Raw genomic sequence first — 12821 nt, forward strand, 5'->3', positions numbered from 1 at the left:
ATGAGACCCATACCACTCGTGATTCATCAAGATGGCGGAAGTTCTTTAAAAAAAATATATATCGTGGTTTCGTAGCAACTTTTTTTTTGGGTATTTTAGGATGTTGTGGTTTCCCAAAAGCCCCAAGTTTGGCTAACGTCACAAAACTTGGCACTTCACTCAAAAAGCGAATGTCATGTACAACTTTGTGCGATGCGTACCGTTTCAATATTGACTATCAACTATGAGAACACTCATTTCAAAAACAAATCAAAACAATTCTCCAGTCATAAAAAAATGTATTTTTTCGTATTTTTTACGATCAGTCATCATTTTCTCATCACGCATACCATACCATTATCAGGCGGCTTTCCATATCAGTCGTTAATAATTAATAATTAACAGTATCTGTTTTTTTTAATCAAAACCCCCCATAGTTTCACTTGATGAAATAAATAAAAAGATGAGGCTCTACGTGCTGGAATAGCATTTCAATAATTTATTTTTAGTACGCTGAGAATTAATTTCATATTGTCTACTGTATTTACTTTTATTAGATGGTGTACCAAACTTTTTGTTTATTGAATTACTTTTGGACGTGTAAATTAATTAATACACAATGCCAGTTCATTGTTGTCATTTTCAGTAAATTTTATTATCGTGTACATTGTTACAACAATTTTATGAGAACCGTGATATTTGATTTAAGAAACTGGCACAAATAGATATGATTGATGTAAATTTTTACGCTTCTAACCGCGTCATTTGCAAATGTCGTTTGTTTGCAGTTCATGATATTATATTATTTAAAATTTAATCGTAACAACTTCCAAATTTTAATTGCACTACTGGCAGTGTCATAGATAACATGAAACATTGGTTTAATATTTACACTTGCAGAGTTTTCAAATTCCTCAACTAAGTTTTCAGGTTACATTATTATTGTATAGAAACAATTTAGTTGAGTTTTATTATTTACATACTATGCAAATATGCATAACAATTTCTAAATCTCATTAATAATCATAACAATACTAAATTCATTGGAAAATTTATGATTTATGAATATTTGAAATTGATTAGTTTGTGTGGTATTTATCGGAAAATCATTCCCAGATAAACTAATATTTGCATAAATCTAATTTGCATATTCGATATTCAGTCTATGATTGCAAAAATGTGCTAATTAAAATTGTAATTCCGCTTCGCGAATCAGCGAGATGCCATTCCCTGTCTAATATTTACACCGTCAATTTAAATATTGATATTGTGGAATAATGAGAAATTTGCTCCGGAATATAAATTTAAGCAGTCCACCTGAGTTAAGTTAGATCTAAAAAAAAAAAAAAATTCCCTCATACAAATATCGAGAACTCTTAATTCGTAATTGTATCTTTTCATTAAAACTGCAAGACCATAAGGTAAATGTTTATATAAGCTCATTGCCTGGAATTGGGTACCTTGACATTTAGTGCAGAAACCCAACAATATAATAAAAATAATATATAAAAAATAAATAAAATAGATGTGTTTTTGTTCAACACTCACTTTGTGCATCACTTTTGTGCATCACTTTTGCCAAAATATTGTTAAAAGGAAAACACAATGGCGAAAAATGAGGTGTGTTTCTTACACTATTTTTTTACGTCTCAGGATCAGTTTGTTTAACCTCACTTTAATAAAGTGTTTTATGATAGCTGTCTTGTCATCACAACAAGTAATCAACTAATTCTTTCTTTTCTTCAACACCCAAAAAGTTTTGAAAGTGGGCATTATTTCCTGAGGGCATGCTGGGTAATCAAAAGAACAGTTTCTTCTTTCATCCCAAATCATTGGCAGTCTTGAATAAAAATCGGTAACAACAAAAAAGCCAAGCATTCCTTGGGAAATTGGTTCGGTGTGTATAATCATGGGGTGAAACTTTTCTGGTATGTTATTTTGGAATGAATGTCAATTTGTAAATTGCTTCTTGTAAGTACAGCTCGTGACAGCTCTGAGTTTCGGACGGTGTTCGATATCATCAGCTTTCTTTTATAAATATATAGCTTTACAGGTCTGAGAAGTGAAACCATCTTGATTTTTTAAACTGTATATATCGTTTTTCACGCATCTGGCACATATGAGGTTCGAAAGTGTTTGTCTGCAGTGTACTCTGTGTAAACTTGTTGAAATTGGATTTCAAGGCAACATTTGCAAGATGGTTTCAGTCATGGACTCTGTAATGGGATCCACCATCTGGTACTGTGTTATTATTCGAGGCTATAGGGATTTTCATAAAAGAGCGAAACATTGCTGAACACGCCGTCTTATTTTTTTTCGTACTGGAATCATGTTGATACAGATATATTATTATTTTTTTTCGGGATTACTTTCGTTAATTTTAATAATGATTTTGACAAATACAATCACAGGACTATTTTGCGGAGGGTCACAACATTTTCACTGATGGTGAGAAGGTTAATCTTGTGTTGAGAAGGTTATACGACAACTGTATGGTAAATATACCGTATATTGTTGGCCCGCTAAATGCAACATTAAACACGTTGTATCTCTGAAATGTCAATCGTTTAATTCCTTGCTGCAGGGGAGGGTACAACACTTGTCATATAGTTCATGATGTAATTCGTCAACGCCTTCATTAGAATAAACCCCCCAAGGCTTGGTTTAGTAGTTGCATCGTATTCGTCACGCAGACATACAGGTAGCGTTTGTCGCACTATTATTTATGCGGGTAGTGTTGATTTATGTCTCATATCCAAATTGTTTCTCAGAATGTCAACTCAAATAATATGATTATAGTTTTGTGGAGATGTTATTGATAGTGCTTGATGTGTCGTGATGGGACGTTGGTGTGGGCGAGGCTTCTTTAACCTTTTTACCACCAGACTTTCTCACCCAATTTTATCTGCAAATTTTTTTTCTATTTTTCAATATTTCTGGAAATGAACCCTAATTTTGGAGCCAACAGACAAAATTTGAGTCAGTTTTCAGTTTTTACTCAAAAGATTTGGCTATTTTTGTCCCAATCTTATAAAGGAAAATACAGCCTATAAACGGGGATGAAAAGAGTGAACTGGTTGTGAAAAGGTTAATACCACCCAGTTCATTTGAATTGATCTTAATCCCCTATATCAAATGCCATATTTCTGTTGTGATCAAACTCCTAATTGCATGAACATTTCTAGCTTTTAGAATTTTTTTATTTCTTAAATTTGTCTTGTAATCGATAAATAATTTCCTTATTGACTAAACCCTGTGGCCATCAAAGTTGACTTTTTATCACATTTCACAAAATAAATCTGCATAATTTTTTTTTTCATATTTTTTCAAATTTGTTTATCAAGGACTTGTTAGCAAATCACGTTTCCACGTAGTTCCATGCACATCATTCGAACAGCATTTTGACCAATAGTGTTGCATCTGCTCATCTCAAAACCCGACAAGCGACATGTTACTGTTGCCGATTGCTAGTAAATATTCAGTCAGAGAATATACTTCCGAAAACTTAATATGTGCGTCTTTGATTTATCATACAGCCAGAAAAAGTCGATTGGCATTATATTTTATTTGGCGTGTCAAAAACACTGCGAGAAATGTAGAAATAGTGAGAAAACCACCACAAATTGTTGGCATAGCAACCGTATTCTAACATTTGATTGTGGATCCAAAATTATTAAATAGTTTTATAAAAAATGCAAAATTTAGTAACATTTCGATAAGAAAAATCATTTTTGTATGGTAATGTGTATAGTAAACTTTCATGTGTATTTTTGCATGCTGGTAATCCAGCAATTTTAAAAGTGTTGTTTCGTGGGAAGTTGAAAAATTCTTGATGTGATGGCCTATTTAAGAAATGAAATGCACACGCATCAATGAAAACCACCCCCAAAAACCGTATACTTGTTAAATTGAGCGTGGGATAAAACGTAAATGTCCGTCACCACTCGAAATCAATCAGTGTTTAAGAACCCTAAATAAACGTGCAATAATATTGAATTTTGATGATCACCGATAATCTAACGTGTCACTGAATGAACAGGTGATAAAGGAAAGGGCTGTCCTGTTCTTGTTGATTTCCAAAATTGAGACAAGTTCTCGGCACTGATGGCTCACCACTAAAAGAAAGTAAACACGGTGAACAATCTCGGGGATTTCTTCCCTCTTTCATGTGTACACACACTTGTTTGCTATATTCGTTTCAACATTCTTTCCGACTGACACGGTTGTTGTTGTTGTTGCCGTCTAATGTTTTGTGTGAATACCTGTCGGTTTTCTACTTGTCTCATCGAAGAAATTGTTAGTCTAACGGTTCTCAACAAGCCCAGGTGTTGAATGGTGGGAAACAGGCGGGTCGTAAAATGACCTTTTCAGTCATAGTGTTTTTCGCCACTGTGTTCACACTTCTGTAGTGAGTTATTTGTAATGATAGTTGCATTAGGAATTGATTTCATTGAATTTAAGTAATGCGGCCGATCACACTCAAAGCTAATGCAAAGATTACATATTCTTTTGAATAAACTCTTTCAAAAAACAATTTACATAATTTTTTTTCCCAAAAATTTGATGAAGACCTGTAGGTATAAGAACATTATGTCCATTTGATAAAAAATTTAAAAGAAAATTAGCGCAAATGAGCTTTCAAAAAATGTTTGCAGTAAAAAATCATGGCGTATGTGTTTTATATTTCAAAATTGAACACAACTTAACAAAAATTAAAAAAAATGAGACTCAATCGAAAATGGCTTTTTCAAAACTGTGATAAAAATATTTTCTGTGAAACTGAGACAACGATTAATTGAAATTTGCAGATTTGGTCTAATTTGAGACAAAAGCTGTTAATCACTGATTTTTAGCCGAGACATTGAAATACGTTGCCATAGTGCAAACATCAGAAACTTGTACCATACGTATTTTATTTTGCAAAAAGTAACAAAAGCTGACTTTAATTTTTAACGCACTGGGTCGCAAATTAAAACATTACACCTACATATAAATAACTGATAATTGTCGTGTAGCAAAGACCGATGTACTTGCGTGTCACTTTTGTTCATATTTCCGTTACTAAACATTGACGCACTGATCCGATTATACACCGTGTAATTGAATACAAGATATAACAAATACTACTGATAGAAAGGTTGTGCTCTGATTCAGCGACCATATTTACGATATGCGCGGAGTAAGCATAAATTAGCAAGGTCAATAGCGAGTAAAAATTAATAAAATTTGCGACCATATGGATGCCGTATCTGCTCATAGTACTATTGTATTTTGATGGGATTCCGATTCACAAATTTTTTGAAATATAAATTTTTTGCAATGCTAAGTACTTCGAAAAATGATTTTATTTTTATTTGAAATATGGCACAACTGTTGAACCAAAAGTATCAAGTTTCATATTTCATGATTCCCTAAAGGTTTGATCAACAAATTATACAGCATGGAAAGAAACCATGCGTCTACTTTTCGTAAGCCTTTGGTAATACTTATTAGTTGCCATCATTCGTTGTTTTTAAATTCTATATTTTTTCTGTGTTTTTATTGTTTTTTGTTGTCATTAGAATATTAATACAGTACACTGTATCAGAAACACTAAAAAAAACATTGAGCCGATATCATTTCAATGAAATATTGATTTTTCGGTTTAAGTTAAATAAGTGCTGTATTGAAAATGTTTTTTTTTATTCTGTTCATTAAAAAGATGATTCTGATTTTTCTGTGGGAAAATATGTCAAGTATTTGTCCCTGGTTTTCATTTCTGTATTCCTATAAAAATTTTTGCACGTTGATTTTTTTGATGTGAACACGACGTAGATAGATTTGCATGTTTTGTTGGTAGTAGGTATGTGGTGACATATCACTGAGTTTGCTTTTTTTTTTTTGCTCAAGGGGATATACTCTCCTTTTGAAAGACGACCAACCAATGTTTCCTTTATCAAACATCTTCTAGTTTGTCTTCTGATTTAGAATACCGACGCTTGTCATTCATGCTCGTCTCTCTTCTAAATACAATTTGCCAAATGATGATTGGCTGTTTCTCATACTTCACGTAAGGTGCACATATTCAGAGCACTTTAGTGTACTATATGGCCAAGAGCAACATGTAGTCTGTCAGAGGTTTGTGATAACTGCCTCTATGGTCAGAATGAGGCTGAAAAATGTGGGTGGAACTCCATGGAAAGGTGAATTCCGGATGTGGTCCAATAATTCATCAACTCATGCTTCTAATATTTGAATCTTGAAAGAATTTTACTAAAATCACGTGCGAGTTAACGTGACTGGGAGTCACTGAATCCTGAATGTTTCTATATTTCAAAATAATTAATATGATTTATGTGTGAGTGTGGGTATATAATAATTTTTATCCATACCAACCTTTAAAACAAAATTCAAAGTTCACCGCATTAGCAACAGTGATAGCAAAACAATAATAAACAACGATTGTATAAAGTTATAAACAAGGACAGCAAATTAATAAACAACGATAGCAAAACAATAAACATTCCTCGTGTTTTTTTAAGAAAGAGTAATAATGAACAAGAAAAACGAGGGGGATACATTTACCTCTCTTGGGAAGAATTTGAAAAAAACGAGAAATGGATGGGCTTCTGTACTGCTTTTGTCTGGTTATTGTCGCAGTGTTTGGCGATCGGAATTACGATACATGTTTGAATCAGTCCCGACTGAATATTGCACATGCATATTGCAGATGTTGGTTACTGCTCTGTAGTTTCACGATTGGGGAATTACAGCATGCTGGGCGGAGGCTTGCTAAACTTGACAAATCAAACAGAACATGTACATGGCCACCAGATGCTGTTGTTTACCATCGGCAAAATGCTTTAATGTGTCATGAGTAAACAAGAGAAAGCCTTCTGAATCTTTTAAATAGGCTTAAAAAGTGGTGATACCGTTTTCAGTTTTTTTTTGTTTTTTTAAAAAAAGTCAGTGAAGCAAATGACAAACATACTTAAAATCCTCGTAATGTGGTTGTTGTCTTATACGCAGCTTTATCTGGCAGCTAAGTCTGTTTGTATATTCCCTAAAAGTACCTTCCCGACAAGGACTTTTCAGGATTTTGGAATTGCCAATCTGGTACTTCTGAACACACTATCAAAATACAACCTGTGTGCTTTTGTCTTACTGTCCTTGTGAACTGTTTTACCTCTTGTAACTGCATATACCGGGGATTAAAAAGAAAAAGCTAATACCAGCATTAAATACACAAACCTTGATGGAGTTACATGGAAGGTTATTTGGATCCTGCAAATCTTTTCATATAATGCTACTTTTGTACTTTGTCTGTTGCCGTTGAAGTAGAGGTTCCTGGGGTTCCACAAATGCATTGTGGGATATATCTGTACAATGGCTGTCTGTTGTCTGTACTTTTGTACATCAATGACATTTTCAAACCAGTAAATATATTTTGCTTTCTGATGATTCTGATAATCACAATTCTCGTTGTCATTTGCAATTCAGGATAAGGTCTAAAATAATACTTGATCATGGTATAATGTCTATTCAATCGAACAGGAAGTAAGAAGCGTCCAACAATAGATTTTTTGTGAAGGAGGAAATCGATTTAGGTGGAGGAAATCTGAGATGCAAATCCAAAAATTCTAATGTGTAATCATGCTTATACTTTGTGCTGGCTGATTTTGATGTTCTGCCTTAGAGAATTTTCAGTTACTATATTCTGAAATCGACGTCTCATTTTTATCCTAACAATTCAGATTACGTCATCTTAGTGTGGGTGGATGGGATGTGCTGATACATTACAATAGCATCCTGTTTTAACATAATATATCATCAATCATAACTTTGGGCTCAATACTGGAAAGCTGGCCTTTTTTACACATTTACAAAGTTTTGAATATTTCTGTTTGCAATTATTTTTTAACCTTATTAGTCTGCAAGGGCCTATATATGATAAATGTTCACTCCCCACATCTCACATATTTTTGTAGTTGCACCTTGTAAATCTTGTGCCCCCCCTCCTCCACCACCTCACCCTTCCCTAGTAAGTTTCATCATGTATGTTTGCTAGGATATCCTATCCGCTGTTGAAATGACCTTTCAATCCTTTGGGGTGAAGCGTCTTAAAAAACAAGATTAAACTGAACCGTGTTCTGAAAGGTGTGAACTTTTTCGTATTGTGCGTTGTCTATTGAACAATTTATACAGGTTGTAAAGCCGAGAAACAAATATTGGCGTTTTCAGCATTACCGACCTTTTCTCATTTGTGTTGTGGAGGCTGTACAGTACAACAGCAGGGCTAAGAGAAGTGGTTTCCTTAATGTAATGGGGAGGGAAGAGAAGTGGAGGGGAGGGGGAGTGGAGGGGAGGGGAGGGAGGGGAGAAGACAAGACAACTACCCAATTCAAATATAGCTTTAATACCAATAAAAAATGTTGTTGTTTCTGGTCAGCACATGTCTGCTCAAAAAGGGGACTTTTATTACTGCTTTTTAAAGTGTTCATTTCATGATTAAACTAGTGTTTATTTGTTGTTTTGTTTTAAGCAAGCATCTAACATTTCGCAAATTGAAATGGTGATATTTGCGGCCTGATGAAAGAGTACTGCACGTCTCGCTATTCACGATTCAGTGGTGATTTTCAGCGTCCCATTGCGGTAAGGTACTCCACCTGAAATTGACACTCAATAGTACCCGTCCCTGTTTAAGTGCTAGCTGGTGCACTATACCAGTAACTATTGTGGCATTTTTTGCAAACTCCAGTCGTCCATTATGACGACCACAAAAGACTCAGTCTCAAAATTGGATCAGCCGTTAAAGAAACGACAAGCGTTGCAACCATACATGTCCAGTGACACGGAAGTTAAACCAATGACTGGACAAGAATAATGATTCATTGATTATAGCAGGTCGAGTGTCTCCTATGCCGACAAGACACAATCGTTTCCCAGGCTTTCATTTACACTGTCAAATTCGGCGTAAACATGGACTTTTTTGTGTCCTGCTCTCTATTTTCCAAACTAGAGTTGACCTGTGATAAAAAAATTTAAAACTTCAAAGGGAAAAATCCCTGACATCCAATTTTCTAAGTTAAGCTTTTACTAGTAGAGCCGAAACCTATTTTTGCCCTGGTTTCTGTCACTCTGGTTATTGGATGTAAATTTGGTTGACTGCGTTCAAGATTCTACCCCTCCCGCTTAACCTCCTCCTAATCTCTTTGGTTTTGAGCTCAATTGATTTTTTTGTTTGTTTGTAAAATCCTTTCTCAAAAAGTTACTATAGAATATAAAATCAGTAAATATTAGTTTTTTGCAACTTTTGATGACAGCAAACTTAGAGAATTCAAATGAAACAGTGGGAATTAAAATTATTTTAGACAATTTTCAAAATGTAGAAAAAAAACTTGGTAACCATAGCTACCAATATAGTGGCAGTGTAAAGAAGTCCTTCTTGGGCGTTTATTACTTCATAGGTATTTTTAGCGTGCAAGCGTAGCGTCGTTCAGCCTGTTTGAACAAAACAAGAATATAAAAGATTCAGACAGCTCAGGTCAAAAGTCAGTTTCCGTCACACTTGTTTTGTATTATGTAACAATGTGAGCTCGTCTGATCGGGGTACGACAGGAAATTAAATCGTCCTCCAAGTTCCGCCGGTGTTGTTTGGCTCGTAATTCACACAAACTCTGTTACATATATTTTCTGATGTGTATAACATTTTTTTTTGTCTGAAATAGCTTAAATATTATTGTGAAATAAATGAATAATAGCAATAAATAAAAGAAAAGAAAAGAATTCCATCAGGACTCGTCAGTTTCATTTATGCTAGTACTACGTGTATACATGAGACACAAACAGGTACGGCCGGACATAATGATGATCAGTGTGCGTAACAGGTATTTGTCATCACGGTTGGTTGTGCACCAATGTATGCTATAAAACAAAGAATGTTCTTACTGGCCATTCCTTTATAGAAAGACCCTATCTCATTGGTTTACAAAAGAAATTTATCCTTTGATGGCAGTATTGAGCCAATCAAATTTGTTGTTTCATCTCAGACTCAGAGGGGTCAGATAAGTTGCCGGTTTGTATGGCTAGTGTGTTTTGTGTTTTACAGTGAGTAAATAAACCTATTTTGTGTTTATTCGTTGTGTGGAATCTCTCTAATTGTATCTTGGAACTTTAACGAGAATATTTCAAAACTTGTATTGTTCTCGCTTAATTACAGTTTCTTTTGATGTTTAGCATTCAAGTAGTCTTTTTTGCTTTTTTAGAAATGCAGATTTTCAGAGGTTAAACTACTGAGTAAGAATCTTTTAAGATGAGGAAAAATCAGAGCTCAAAAGTGAATTGTTAGAAAACCTTATATAATAATTTAAAATTTTGTTTTTATTTTATAAGTTTTGTAAAAGCATATACTGTACTCTCATGAACACAAACCCATTGGGAGTTGAATCAAAGATTATAATAGAAAATGCATTTTCAAATGTAATTTCTCATGTCTTTGATTGAATCCAATCAGCCAATCAACAAGCACAGGGCACAATGACATCATTTGTTTCAGTGTTTTTTCATTGACCAATAAAAACCACTTGATTCAGTATGAAATATGAAAATTAAAAATATTCATAAAAATCAAGGGAATGGGTTTGTGGTCGAGATAGTATCGTATATCACGCATCTTCTTGTTCGTCTTTCAAATACTGTGTCTTGAGAAATATTCACAGCATACTCACAGCATACTTGTTTTTTTCCATTGAGGAAACTTGTCCATTCACAGAGTTTACTTTAGTCAAGGTTCATTTGTAGTCGAGACAAAAAAAGAGAAGTATACCTATTTTTAATGCATTTCAGACCCACCTAAAAAAATGTATGGAATTTTTACAAACTCCAAAAACACTTAAAATAACCCATAAAATCAAATAACGTTCTATGGAGGCATAACGAAACATAGTTCTTCCTGCTTCGTTGATGCTAATGATGGAAAGTAGTGGTGTCGTTTTAGGCGCCAGTCTTTCACTTGAAGTGGCCAAGTATTTGATCCCCTTCATACTTTGTATGCTAATGTACTGCCGCTGAACTGAAACTTAATTTATTGGTCACAAGTAACATTATATCGTCACCTGCAATGGATCACTTCGCGGCTATTGTAACTCGTGTACTTGTAATTGAATAATGACTTGATTAAAAGAAAGCTGTCATGCGTCTGGCGTTTTCTTTGCACGCGAGTCAGATTCACGAGCAGGCGTTCTTAATTACGGTTGAATATTTTTTAAAGTTACAATGTGTAAATGATCAAACAAATATGGTTGGTTGATTACTTTGTTGTTTGTTTGTTTGTTCCTGTTTCTTTTCTCTCTGAAAAAACAGTAACACTTGTCATGTTTAAACATGGTGTGTTTTCACAGGTGTGTTGTACCTTTACCCTGTTTCTAGTTCGTGTAGCAGCTTCCTGCTGTGTTTAATTATAAACTCTTGGTGTGATAATTAATATCACAATATTAAAAAGACCAATAACTCAATATATTTGGTCTATTTTCTTGAAAAATATAAAAATATTAGATTTTGTTTTTTTCTCATCGCCCAAAAAACTAAATTAGAGATGCAATTAATTTGATCATTAATCATTTTGATATTATTACAGATTTTTTCATTTTCATACTTTTCTCAATCACTTTTCACCCTTTTTTTAATCATTTTTCTTTCAAATTGTACATTTTAATAGCCCCTTAATGCCGCCAACTTCTACTATTGTCACATTTCACAAAATAAATTTTTTTTTCAGATTTTTTACAAAATTTGATAATTACTTGTACGCATTAGTGAAAGTGTGTCCATTTCTTCCAAAATAATCCAAAATATTATATGTAAAATGGCAAAGTGTTGCAACTAAATTTTGGCGGGAAAAATGATAGTGCTAAAATGGTTAATGTAAAAATATAAACACAATGTGTTTTAAACACCATTTTTGGTACCAAAAATTCCTACTACGAAAAATGTTAATTCAAAAATATAAAACTAATAAATATTAAATATTATATTATGACTGAACAATACAATAATAGAGTAATAATTTATTTATAAACCATATCATTCATATGATGACATAATCACCCAAGTTTGAATTAATTAAATTGTATCTCCCTAGCGCTAAATTTGATCTTTGTTGACCTTTACTTACCGAACTGTACACGTTTGCCGTGGATATACTACATTTAGGAACTGCTTAAACCCCAATTAATCAGCTGAATTCACCAGAAATTAAAATCATGGACAATACTGTAATTAATCAAGCCTTCTGTGGTGGTGATATGAATGAATATACAAATATTCATAAATAAACTGCCATTGTTAAATTTTGTTAAATTCCAAAAAAATAGCTCTGTTGAAAATCAGCTCATGAAATTTGTTGATAAAATATAAAAAATTTAATTCAAATCTGGGTGAAACGTGAGTAATGGAATTTTAGGGAGAATGCCACAACATTTTTAGCATGATTTTCTCTTCAAAAATTGATGTACATTATGAACATTTAGAAAAAAATTAATCGATTTATGAAAATTTTTCGGAAATTCTGCTGCCGATAAAATAGAGAAAGATTTCAGTGTAGAAATCCTAAAAATATCTGATTTTACATCATCCATATTTTATTTGTTTCATTCTGATTAAAAACTGATGTTGCTAGGGGCATTTTTCAATTTTAATCCAAGTAGCTGGTGCATATCGCCTCTACACTATATTTGACTGAAAGGCAATCCAAATCATGTTCAGTTCTTGTTTTATCAACAACCAATCAGAACTTGTATAACAAGCTTTTTTTTTAGCAGAGGCAAGAAAATGCCTGATTTTGCTTAGAAATGTCATTTGGTCGA

At 33.5% G+C, this 12821-nt stretch overlaps 1 protein-coding gene across 3 annotated transcripts in view; it reads left to right on the top strand.

Moving 5' to 3' along the window:
* The window catches only part of LOC100373872 (nephrin-like), a 69356-nt gene that overhangs the window by 13152 nt on the left and 43383 nt on the right, over positions 1 to 12821 (top strand). The window lies entirely within an intron of this gene.

Source organism: Saccoglossus kowalevskii, chromosome 5 (assembly GCF_978046115.1).
Source record: "Saccoglossus kowalevskii chromosome 5, keSacKowa6.1, whole genome shotgun sequence".
NCBI classification, from domain to species: Eukaryota; Metazoa; Hemichordata; class Enteropneusta; family Harrimaniidae; genus Saccoglossus; species Saccoglossus kowalevskii.